At 46.2% G+C, this 13,466-nt stretch overlaps 1 non-coding gene across 1 annotated transcript; it reads right to left on the bottom strand.

The window, feature by feature from the left end:
* Positions 1–12,317: 12,317 nt before the first annotated feature.
* trnal-aag (transfer RNA leucine (anticodon AAG)) lies at positions 12,318–12,400 on the bottom strand. The gene has a single exon. It is a non-coding gene; the product is annotated as a tRNA-Leu (tRNA).
* Positions 12,401–13,466: the final 1,066 nt, after the last annotated feature.

Below are 13,466 nucleotides of genomic sequence, written 5' to 3'. Positions count from 1 at the left end.
GAACTGGACTGGACGATTTGTAACACTAATGGCTCTTTTGTTCACTTATGTGCTAGGCCATTTACGTATAACCCCTGCCCTGCATTCAACCCTAACCCTAACCCCTTCTGGACCTATGCCTAGCCCTAAAGACTCTTTCTAGTTGTCTTTTTTAAGGCTCACTCTTATATTCTGCCCTTTTCAGAACTGGACTGGACGATTTGCAACCCTAATGGCTCTTTTGCTCTCTTTTCCTCTCACATACACTGATTGGCTATGGGACACACCCCGGGACCTGATCAATCTCGGCGGGGCCTTCCTTGGGTGAGGGTGTCTAGTGATAATGGCCGAAACGCCCTGTGATCCCAAGGTCCACTACTGACGATGTGTACCCCCAAAATCACAGTTCTCACTTCACTCACCTTTGTTACAGGTCCACATAATATCACGTTTATATTTCACACGTTCACTCTATCTCCTCTCCTCCTTTTCACTTCCCTCCTGTCTTGGAGGGAGTGGAGGTGGCAGAGTGTACAGCCTGGTAAGGCGGGGGAGTGGGATACAGTCCGGTCCGACACCCTCTCCCTGACTCTGTCTCCTCCGGTTCCTGTTTCACATGTGGATTGATGTGCATGTATGACTGTGTACATGGGCATTAATGCATATGTTCTTTCACCTTATTGGAGATGTCAGGGTACTGGTCATTATAAGGCGACGAGGGCTGCGGATGACGTGCGACGGCCAGTGCCTTACCTTTGGCTCCCCATTTCAACTGGCTTGTCGTTGGATGAGTCAGGGGGGGTCATCGTGATAGAGTCTCTCACCTAACCTTGCCAGAGCCTCGGAAGAACGGGCTCTCAAACACTCCAGGTATAGTGCCATACCAGCATCTCCAATTCTCCATTTACATTTGCTTCTGTCCTGTGGATTATTACATGTTTCTACGGATGGAACACAGCTGTGTGGATTCTTTAGGGCATGAGGTTGGAGGAGAAATGACATGAAACGGACAAGAGGTTCAATTCCTACTTTTTGTAATCAACTTTCTGATGGCCTGTGCTGTGTAACACACAGCTGACAGAGTGCCACTTTTTAGTCTGGCTCCATCTCCTGGCCACAGTTGGTATTGCTCCTGCTATTTCTGGTTTCTACAGATTGAACACTGCTGTGTGGATTCTCTAGGGCATGAGATTGGAGGAGAAATTACATGAAACGGATAAGAGGTTCAATTCCTACTTTTTGCAATCACCTTTCTGATGGCCTGTGCTGTGTAACACACAGCTGACAGAGTGCCACTTTTTAGTCTGGCTCCATCTCCTGGCCACAGTTGGAATTGTTCATGTTCCATGCGCTATTTCAGATTTCTACGGATTGAACACTGCTGTGTGGATTCTTTAGGGCATGAGGTTGGAGGAGAAATGACATGAAACGGACAAGAGGTTCAATTCCTACTTTTTGTAATCAACTTTCTGATGGCCTGTGCTGTGTAACACAGCCGACAGAGTGCCTCTGGCTCCATCTCCTGGCCACAGTTGGAATTGCTCAAGTTCCAGTCGAGAGTGATGCAGAGAGGAGGGGCTGCGCAGCCCTGCTTTATTACCTGGTGTCAGTCAGTCTGCATCATTATTTGCGCTTGTTAACGCCGATGTGCGGACTTTTCCACTTCTCCTGGATTTCTTTCTTCGGGACGACTTCGTGGAGGCTATTTCTGTGGACGAAGGAACTTTTCAGTTGTGGCTGGACTTTTTATGGTATGTTTTCACCCGGTTTTAGACTTCTTAATGGAACTATTTGAGAGCCGTCCTTTAACAAGTGGGGCTCATTAAGTACACCGCTGTTTGCATAATGGCGTCGCGGCTTCTCCGCTCCCAGCTGACCTGTAGTTAAAGGGCGCAGTTTAAATGCCCATTTTCTGTTGTGCCTCGGACTTCGGTCTTAATTGCGGCCAATTTTGGAAAAGATAATGGTTTTGTAAAGTTACTTCTCAGGTCTACTTCAGGAAAACCTGTTAATAAGTTAATTAAACGGAATGCTCGTAATTGCCTCACAGGACCTGTTGTGTGTCCAGCCCGCAACGGAGACGGGTCGGTTTTCATTTCCTGGGATTCACGTGAGTCATTTTAAATTAAAAGGAATTATTATCCATGTTTTTAAGTCTCTTTGTCCTCAATTTGGGGTTATATATGTCTATGTAGGCATATATTTAATCGTACATATTATGCAATTAAAAGTAACTTAATATGGATAAATTTAGGACTATGGAAAGGTCATTTAATTTGGATTAGTTATATACACATATATATCAACATTTACAATTTCCTGTCAATTAATCATTTTAGAATACTTACTCTAAATACAGTAATAACCAGTTCATTACATAACTTACGGCCTAATTTTGGATAAACTTCACAAGGTCTACACTGAACTGGCTTAATTTATGTGAATTATATACTGTATTAGTGGATGTGAGTATTTGACTCTGGATTAATGCCTGAACCTAAGGCGTAGCTTTTTCTTTCATAACTCCATCCTGAATATGTCCTTTACCTGTGTGGACTCAGGATTAATGCCTAAACCTAAGGCTTAGCTTTTATGTGCAAGTCCTTTTAATATAACCCTTGCCCTGCATTCAGCCCTAACCCTAAAGGACTCTGGACTAATGCCTAAACCTAAGGCTTAGCTTTTAGGTGCAAGTTCTTTTAATATAACCCTTGCCCTGCATTCAGCCCTAACCCTAAAGGACTCTGGACTAATGCCTAACCCTAAAAGACTCTCTCTAGTTGGCTTTTTTACGGCACTTTTCAGAACTGGACTGGACCATTTGTAACCCTAATGGCTCTTTTGTTCACTTATGTGCTAGCCCCTTTACGTATAACCCCTGCCCTGCATTCAACCCTAACCCTAACCCCTTCTGGACTTATGCCTAGCCCTAAAGACTCTTTCTAGTTGTCTTTTTTAAGGCTCACTCTTATATTCTGCCCTTTTCAGAACTGGACTGGCGGATTTGGAACCCTAATGGCTCTTTTGCTCTCTTTTCCTCTCACATACACCGATTGGCTATGGGACACACCCCGGGACCTGATCAATCTCGGCGGGGCCTTCCTTGGGTGAGGGTGTCTAGTGATAATGGCCGAAACGCCCTGTGATCCCAAGGTCCACTACTGACGATGTGTACCCCCAAAATCACGGTTCTCATTTCACTCACCTTTGATACAGGTCCACATGATATCACTTCTACATTTCACACGTTCACTATCTCTCCTCTCCTCCTTTTCACTTCCCTCCTGTCTTGGAGGGAGTGGAGGTGGCAGAGTGTACAGCCTGGTAAGGCGGGGGAGTGGGATACAGTCCGGTCCGACACCCTCTCCCTGACTCTGTCTCCTCCGGTTCCTGTTTCACATGTGGATTGATGTGCATGTATGACTGTGTACATGGGCATTAATGCATATGTTCTTTCACCTAATTGGAGATGTCATGGTACTGGTCATTATAAGGCGACGAGGGCTGCGGATGACGTGCGACGGCCAGTGCCTTACCTTTGGCTCCCCATTTCAACTGGCTTGTCGTTGGATGAGTCAGGGGGGGTCATCGTGATAGAGTCTCTCACCTTACCCTACCCTAACCCTAACCCTAACCCTAACCCTACCCTAACCCTAAGGCCTTTCTGGTAATGCCTAACCCTAACCCTACCTTAATTACGGCCCCTCGGTGGTTTATTTAACTCTGATATTGAACTTTACTATATAACCCCTTCCCTAGGTTTTACCCTAACCCTAAGGACTTTCTGATAATGCCTAACCCTAACCCTAACTCTAAGGACTTTCGGGTAATGCCTGACCCTAACCCTAACCCTGGACTTTACTTAAAACTCTGATAATTAACATAAATTTCTAACCCCATTCCCTACGTTTTACTCTAACCCTAAGGACTTTCTAGTAATGCCTAATCCTAACCCGGGACCTTAATTAGGGCCCCTTGGTGGTTTATTTAACTTTGTTATTTAACTTTCATAGATAACCCCTTCCCTAGGTTTTCCTCTAACCCTAAGGCCTCTCTGATTATGCCTAAACCCTAAGTGGGCCTTTCATTAGGACTCCTTGGTGTTTTCTTTAACTTACAACCCCTTCCCTATGGTTTCCTCAAACCCTAAGGACTCTTGAGCCATGCCTAACCCTAAAGGTTGACCTTCAGGACGGCCTCTTGGTCCTTTTTGTTTCACCTCAATACAACCCCTTGTATGGAGTTTTCTCCTTGGTTTTTGCGATTCCTACAACGCTTTGTTTCTTAATCTATTTGCCTTTTGTCTTGATTTCTGGTTGAAATACCCTCATTTGTGGTTTCTTCGGAAAATTTCTGATTGGCTATGGGACACACCCCGAGATCTGATCAATCTCGGCGGGGCCTTCCTTGGGTGAGGGTGTCTAGTGATAATGGCCGAAACGCCCTGTGATCCCAAGGTCCACTACTGACGATGTGTACCCCCAAAATCACAGTTCCCATTTCACTCACCTCTGTTACAGGTCCACATAATATCACGTTTATATTTCACACGTTCACTCTATCTCCTCTCCTCCTTTTCACTTCCCTCCTGTCTTGGAGGGAGTGGAGGTGGCAGAGTGTACAGCCTGGTAAGGCGGGGGAGTGGGATACAGTCCGGTCCGACACCCTCTCCCTGACTCTGTCTCCTCCGGTTCCTGTTTCACATGTGGATTGATGTGCATGTATGACTGTGTACATGGGCATTAATGCATATGTTCTTTCACCTTATTGGAGATGTCATGGTACTGGTCATTATAAGGCGACGAGGGCTGCGGATGACGTGCGACGGCCAGTGCCTTACCTTTGGCTCCCCATTTCAACTGGCTTGTCGTTGGATGAGTCAGGGGGGGTCATCGTGATAGAGTCTCTCACCTAACCCTAACCCTACCCTTCCTGAATATGTCCTTTACCTGTATGGACTCAGGATTAATGCCTAAACCTAAGGCTAGGCTTTTATGTGCAAGCCCTTTTAATATAACCCCTGCCCTGCATTCAGCCCTAATCCTAAAGGACTCTGGACTAATGCCTAAACCTAAGGCTTGGCTTTTATGTGCAAGCCCTTTTAATATAACCCCTGCCCTGCATTCAGCCCTAACCCTAAAGGACTCTGGACTAATGCCTAACCCTAAAACCCCTAACCCTAACCCTGGACGATTTGGAACCCTAATGGCTCTTTTGCTCTCTTTTTTTCTCTCTCTCACATACACCGATTGGCTATGGGACACACCCCGGGACCTGATCAATCTCGGCGGGGCCTTCCTTGGGTGAGGGTGTCTAGTGATAATGGCCGAAACGCCCTGTGATCCCAAGGTCCACTACTGACGATGTGTACCCCCAAAATCACAGTTCTCACTTCACTCACCTTTGCTACAGGTCCACATAATATCACTTTTAGATTTCACACGTTCACTCTATCTCCTCTCCTCCTTTTCACTTCCCTCCTGTCTTGGAGGGAGTGGAGGTGGCAGAGTGTACAGCCTGGTAAGGCGGGGGAGTGGGATACAGTCCGGTCCGACACCCTCTCCCTGACTCTGTCTCCTCCGGTTCCTGTTTCACATGTGGATTGATGTGCATGTATGACTGTGTACATGGGCATTAATGCATATGTTCTTTCACCTTATTGGAGATGTCATGGTACTGGTCATTATAAGGCGACGAGGGCTGCGGATGACGTGCGACGGCCAGTGCCTTACCTTTGGCTCCCCATTTCAACTGGCTTGTCGTTGGATGAGTCAGGGGGGGTCATCGTGATAGAGTCTCTCACCTAACCTTGCCAGAGCCTCGGAAGAACGGGCTCTCAAACACTCCAGGTATAGTGCCATACCAGCATCTCCAATTCTCCATTTACATTTGCTTCTGTCCTGGGGATTATTACATGTTTCTACGGATGGAACACAGCTGTGTGGATTCTTTAGGGCATGAGGTTGGAGGAGAAATGACATGAAACGGACAAGAGGTTCAATTCCTACTTGTTGTAATCAACTTTCTGATGGCCTGTGTGCCACTTTTTAGTCTGGCTCCATCTCCTGGCCACAGTTGGTATTGCTCCTGCTATTTCTGGTTTCTACAGATTGAACACTGCTGTGTGGATTCTTTAGGGCATGAGGTTGGAGGAGAAATTACATGAAACGGATAAGAGGTTCAATTCCTACTTTTTGCAATCACCTTTCTGATGGCCTGTGCTGTGTAACACACAGCTGACAGAGTGCCACTTTTTAGTCTGGCTCCATCTCCTGGCCACAGTTGGAATTGCTCATGTTCCATGCGCTATTTCAGATTTCTACGGATTGAACACTGCTGTGTGGGTTCTTTAGGGCATGAGGTTGGAGGAGAAATGACATGAAACGGACAAGAGGTTCAATTCCTACTTTTTGTAATCAACTTTCTGATGGCCTGTGCTGTGTAACACAGCCGACAGAGTGCCTCTGGCTCCATCTCCTGGCCACAGTTGGAATTGCTCAAGTTCCAGTCGAGAGTGATGCAGAGAGGAGGGGCTGCGCAGCCCTGCTCTATTACCTGGTGTCAGTCAGTCTGCATCATTCTTTGCGCTTGTTAACACCGATGTGCGGACTTTTCCACTTCTCCTGGATTTTCTTTCTTCGGGACGACTTCGTGGAGGCTATTTCTGTGGACGAAGGAACTTTTCAGTTGTGGCTGGACTTTTTATGGTATGTTTTCACCCGGTTTTAGACTTCTTAATGGAACTATTTGAGAGCCGTCCTTTAACAAGTGGGGCTCATTAAGTACACTGCTGTTTGCATAATGGCGTCGCGGCTTCTCCGCTCCCAGCTGACCTGCAGTTAAAGAGCGCAGTTTAAATGCCCATTTTCCGTTGTGCGTCGGACTTCGGTCTTAATTGCGGACAAGTTTGGAAAAGATAATGGTTTTGTAAAGTTACTTCTCAGGTCTACTTCAGGAAAACCTGTTAATAAGTTAATTAAACGGAATGCTCGTAATTGCCTCACAGGACCTGTTGTGTGTCCAGCCCGCAACGGAGACGGGTCGGTTTTCATTTCCTGGGATTCACGTGAGTCATTTTAAATTAAAAGGAATTATTATCCATGTTTTTAAGTCTCTTTGTCCTCAATTTGGGGTTATATATGTCTATGTAGGCATATATTTAATCGTACATATTATGCAATTAAAAGTAATTTAATGTGGATAAATTTAGGATTATGGAAAGGTCATTTAATTTGGATTAGTTATATACATGTATATTAACATTTACATTTTCCTGTCAGTTAATAATTACAGAATACTTACTCTAAATATAGTAATAACCAGTTCATTACATAACTTACGGCCTAATTTTGGATAAACCTCACAAGGTCTACACTGAACTGGCTTAATTTATGTGAATTATATACTGTATTAGTGGATGTGAGTATTTGACTCTGGATTAATGCCTGAACCTAAGGCTTAGCTTTTTATTTCATTATTCCTTCCTGAATATGTCCTTTACCTGTGTGGACACAGGATTAATGCCTAAACCTAAGGCTTGGCTTTTATGTGCAAGTCCTTTTAATATAACCCCTGCCCTGCATTCAGCCCTAACCCTAAAGGACTCTGGACTAATGCCTAAACCTAAAAACCCCTAACCCTAACCCTGGACGATTTGGAACCCTAATGGCTCTTTTGCTCTCTTTTCCTCTCACATACACCGATTGGCTATGGGACACACCCCGGGACCTGATCAATCTCGGCGGGGCCTTCCTTGGGTGAGGGTGTCTAGTGATAATGGCCGAAACGCCCTGTGATCCCAAGGTCCACTACTGACGATGTGTACCCCCAAAATCCAAGTTCCCATTTCACTCACCTCTGTTACAGGTCCACATAATATCACTTTTAGATTTCACACATTCACTCTATCTCCTCTCCTCCTTTTCACTTCCCTCCTGTCTTGGAGGGAGTGGAGGTGGCAGAGTGTACAGCCTGGTAAGGCGGGGGAGTGGGATACAGTCCGGTCCGACACCCTCTCCCTGACTCTGTCTCCTCCGGTTCCTGTTTCACATGTGGATTGATGTGCATGTATGACTGTGTACATGGGCATTAAAGCATATGTTCTTTCACCTTATTGGAGATGTCATGGTACTGGTCATTATAAGGCGACGAGGGCTGCGGATGACGTGCGACGGCCAGTGCCTTACCTTTGGCTCCCCATTTCAACTGGCTTGTCGTTGGATGAGTCAGGGGGGGTCATCGTGATAGAGTCTCTCACCTAACCCCCTACCCTAACCCTAACCCTAACCCCCGACGGGGAGAGCTAGGAACAGACCGGACAAACTCAAACGGACCAATCAGCAACATGACCACACCCACCCGAACAACCGCAAGGGATTGTGGGTAACATGAAAAAAAAAACCGCACCGTCCAACAAACCAACAGTGAGAAACAGCACCACCCCCCGAAAAAAACGGAACACCGCAAGGGATTGTGGGTAACGGGAAAAAAAACCGCACCATCCAGCAAACCAACAGTGAGAAACAGCACCACCCACCGAAACAAACGGAACACCCACATCATCCTGGACTCACCTCCTGAATGACCAGATGCTTGGAACAGCACACCGCCTCCAATCAAGACCAGAACCCCTGAAAGACGGAACCAACTCTGCAAGATGACACAAGAATGCCAGAAGCAACCAACCACCAGGAAACCCCGGATCTGCAGGCTTCGCAAAGAAAAAAAAGGCACTTTTCAGAGCTACCCCCCTTGGGGTTTGGGACAGCCAAGGAGGAGCACACCTGCAAGACCAACCAACTCGGACAAGCTCCAGAAACATCAGGACGCTACTCAATAAAGATTGTACTATATGCTCTCTAAAAAATAGATGCTGACAAAACCAACTAACCCTCACTGTATAAAACTCTTGCAGCCTCGGATAACCCCGGACTCCGAACACACGGCGGTCTAACCCCCAGGAAAGGGCTACTGGACATACTGGGGTAACCTTACGGTGACAACAAACAGTATTGTTCATTCCAGTAACCCTGGTAAGTAAGCAGCCGCCCATGTTCCGACTATAGGACAGCACTGTGGGGCCGGTGACTCAGGGCATCATAGTCTTAAATGTTGCCCAGTCTTCTATGAGGACTAGCCTCAAAGCACAACAGAACACTTTGCACCACACACGTGGTTACTCCAGTAACCAGAGGCAAAATCAAACTTCCAATTGGATTACTTCAAATTGCCACCTTCACAGGTTTACATCCGTTGACTTACTTAGAAGTCAATCCGTGGATGCAACGGGACCTAGACACCAGACCTCAAACCGGCTTGTAATAAACCTCGATCAGGGTCAAAGTGGACAAAGACAACCCCTTATCCTTTGATAACGGCCATTTTGCAACAAGGCCGCCATTTTGGATCCCATAGACGCACCAGTTCGGACACAAACTTTAACGAAGGCAACCCCTTGTTCACCATAAAACAAAAACCCAATAAAATAAAAACCGAAACCAGGGCAAGCTAAAAGATAAAAACTTTTTTTATCACCTAATCACCAAAAAATTGGACACTGGACTAAACCCTGGACTTGATCAACCAGGGAGCCCCCACAAGTGAGAACGTATGGTGATAAACAGCTGAAACGTTCGCTGATCTTGTGGTACACCACTGATGAATTAGTCCTGAAATTGTACAAAAAGAAAATAGCCTAGCTTCCTGATAGTGTGGAAATACAACAGGCATCCCCACACTAACAGCGTTAAAAACACTCAAACCACAGGAAACAAAATAGAAAGCAAAACCAGAAAGGGCCAGATCGAATTCCAAAGATAGTTAGAACAAAGAAACAACAATGGAGCCAAACGACGTAGCTATATGGGTTACAACACGGATCCGGAACTGAAACCAGAACACCACCAACATAAGTCGGAATCAGTCTCAACACCTATGAGCACAATGGAAACAAAATACAGAACTGGGACCTGCACCCAACCAAACCACACATAATTTGTGGAGACTCAAATCTGAAGAGGTTACCAACAATCCGGAACAGTGAAATCCGGATTGACAGCTACCCTGGCGGAAATCTGACCAGCAAATATTATATTGATTATTTTTCATTATTTTTTTTATATATTCTATTTTATAGTTTACCACCTACCCACCATCTTTATGCCCTCCCCTCCCATTTACCTTTACCTTAAAGGTCACAGGACACTAGCCCTAACCATAAGTCCTTCCCCTGGCCACGCCACGGGAAAATTAATTTTCATAAGCCTAACAATTTTGGCTAAAACTAACAGTCTCCGGCTATCTGACCACCTGATTCCTTTGTCTCAGGCCTTTCCCGGTCATTTATCCTTACCCTAAGGTCACAGGACGCTAGCCCTAACCATAAGTCCTTCCCCTGGCCACGCCACGGGAAAATTCATTTTCATAAGCCTAACAATTTTGGCTAAAACTAACGGTCTCCGGCTATCTGACCACCTGATTCCTTTGTCTCAGGCCTTTCCCGGTCATTTATCCTTACCCTAAGGTCACAGGACGCTAGCCCTAACCATAAGTCCTTCCCCTGGCCACGCCACGGGAAAATTCATTTTCATAAGCCTAACAATTTTGGCTAAAACTAACGGTCTCTGGCTATCTGACCACCTGATTCCTTTGTCTCAGGCCTTTCCCGGTCACTTGTCCTTACCCTAAAGGTCACAGGACGCTAGCCCTAACCATAAGTCCTTCCCCGGGCCACACCACGGGAAAATTCATTTTCACAAGCCTAACAATTTTGGCTAAAACTAATGGTTTCCGGCCTTACCTGACAACCTGATTCCTCTGTCTCAGGCCTTTCCCGGGCATTTATCCTTACCCTAAGTCCTCCCCATCCCCTCTCTCTCTCTCTCTCTCTCTCTCTCGCTCCCCCCCCCCTCCACATACACAAACCAAAGGCCTCGAGCCTACTGCATACAGTACACACCCAAACACTTGCACCACTCACCTCAAGGGAAATTCAATTTCCTATCGCACCCGCAGCACACCACAATCCAAAAACATAACCCAACCTCTCTTTCTCTCTCTCTCTCTACTTCTCCCCCCCCCCCCCCCCTCTCCACATACACAAACCAAAGGCCTCGAGCCTACTGCATACAGTACACACCCAAACACCTGCACCACTCACCTCAAGGGAAATTCAATTTCCTATCGCACCCGCAGCACACCACAATCCAAAAACATAACCCATCCTCTCTCTCTACTTCCCCCCCCCCCATCCTAGCAGCACATAACACACACCATAAGGACCCTGAGTCTATCGCACCCACATTGCTACACAACTCAAATTGCACGGAGTTTCCCAGGGTCTCCTGAGTTACTCCAAGACCATGGCACTACACGCAGCAGCTCCCAGCGAGATCACGAGTTGAGCGTGCACCCCCTTGGTTTCTACACCAAACTCCATGGTAACCAGCTGGTTGCGTAGGAGGGAGACCACTGAGTAAAAACTCTTGAGCCTAACCCTAACCCTAACCCCCGACGGGGAGAGCTAGGACTTTTATCACATGCCTCCCACCAAGTATAATCTAATTCACCCACCATCAGCCAAGTTCCCTCTTGCAAACAGTCACCTCCCTTACAAATCACTCAAGACCAGCAGCTCTTACACCAGCCTTCAATACATGCTGTCATCTCATATTCAACTATCTTACACTTGTTTGCTTTTATCAAAGCACTTTGGAAGGCATTTCACTTGGCACCAAATGTATTGCCACCACGAGAAGCCTGGCCTGCAGGGACTATCTTCCCCCTAACCTCTCCTTCATACCACTCTTCCATAAAGCTCACTTCCAAGTACCTTGTCCAACAACAGAAAACCGGTTGTTTCATTCTTGTCTGGTCCAAAGCCAACAAGGACTTCCCCCTAACCTCTCCTTCATACCACTCTTCCATAAAGCTCACTTCCAAGTACTTTGTCAAACAACAGAAATCCTGTGGTTTCATTCTTGTCTTGTCCAAAGCCAACAATGACTTTGCATACCAGGGACGATCTGTCGAGGTCTTTTGTCACGACCAGTGTTTTGTTTTCAGACGATTTTTCCACAAAAATGACTGAAAAACAGGAGGTTTTACGGTGGTGTTGAGTACATGCCAAAATGTTAATATGTAACAATAACTTGAGTTGTGGACAAAGGATTCTCATGCACAAAGCCCCTTCCCTGCGATTCAGAGCGGTCATAAGACTTCAGAGTAACATGACGGCACAAAGAATGTTGCTGTAAACTAGATGATATAGCGCTAGCCACGCATGGAGTAAATGTGGTTTGCCTTGCCAGTGAAAACCATTCTGCAGGAGAAGTGTGAAATGTCAGAAGTGGGATTTGAACCCACGCCTCCAGGGGAGACTGCGACCTTAACGCAGCGCCTTAGACCGCTCGGCCATCCTGACCATGAAAGGAATTCTTGCACAATAGTGTCGGCGGGCCCAGGGATCATTCGAGTGAATATGTGGATCTTCATGGTGTTCAAGTGTATTGGCTGTTGTTTAAGAGGACTCCTGAGGCAAACAAATAGTAGGCATAGCATTTGGAAGCAAGAACTCTTCAGATGTAAAACGGCTGCAACAATCTTTAAACTGGACGACACAGTGCCAGAATAGCAATACAACATAGCATAGCCAAGCAAGGAGTGAAGTTGGGTTGCCTTGCCAGTGAAAACCATTCTCTTGGAGAAGGTTGCTTTGTCAGAAGTGGGATTTGAACCCACGCCTCCAGGGGAGGGAGGAGTGTTGGCGGGCCCAGGGATCATTCGAGTGAATATGTGGGTCTACGTGCTGTTCATGTGTCTTGGCTGTTGTTTAAGTTGTTTAATAACCACAATAATGTCACGTGTACATAAAATCATTTAAGAAATTAAAAAGGGGAAAAAGGAGAGCAAAGTGAGGAAAGGTGTGACAGATGATGTCCCACAGCAGTCTAAGCCTATAGCAGCTTGGGCAACATGGGATGTTTCAGGATTACCTGAGCCATCCCTAACTATAAGCTTTATCAAAAAGCATTTGGAAGCAAGAACTCTTCAGATGTAAAACGGCTGCAACAATCTTTAAACTGGACGACACAGTGCCAGAATAGCAATACAACATAGCATAGCCAAGCAAGGAGTGAAGTTGGGTTGCCTTGCCAGTGAAAACCATTCTCTTGGAGAAGGTTGCTTTGTCAGAAGTGGGATTTGAACCCACGCCTCCAGGGGAGGGAGGAGTGTTGGCGGGCCCAGGGATCATTCGAGTGAATATGTGGGTCTACGTGCTGTTCATGTGTCTTGGCTGTTGTTTAAGTTGTTTAATAACCACAATAATGTCACGTGTACATAAAATCATTTAAGAAATTAAAAAGGGGGAAAAGGAGAGCAAAGTGAGGAAAGGTGTGACAGATGATGTCCCACAGCAGTCTAAGCCTATAGCAGCTTGGGCAACATGGGATGTTTCAGGATTACCTGAGCCATCCCTAACTATAAGC

The sequence above is a fragment of the Leuresthes tenuis genome, unplaced genomic scaffold, assembly GCF_036924035.1.
Source record: "Leuresthes tenuis unplaced genomic scaffold, fLeuTen1.0.hap1 SCAF_3, whole genome shotgun sequence".
In the NCBI taxonomy this organism is placed as follows: Eukaryota; Metazoa; Chordata; class Actinopteri; order Atheriniformes; family Atherinopsidae; genus Leuresthes; species Leuresthes tenuis.
Note: the sequence above shows the minus strand (reverse complement) of the source record. Positions and strands in the feature narration are given on the sequence as shown.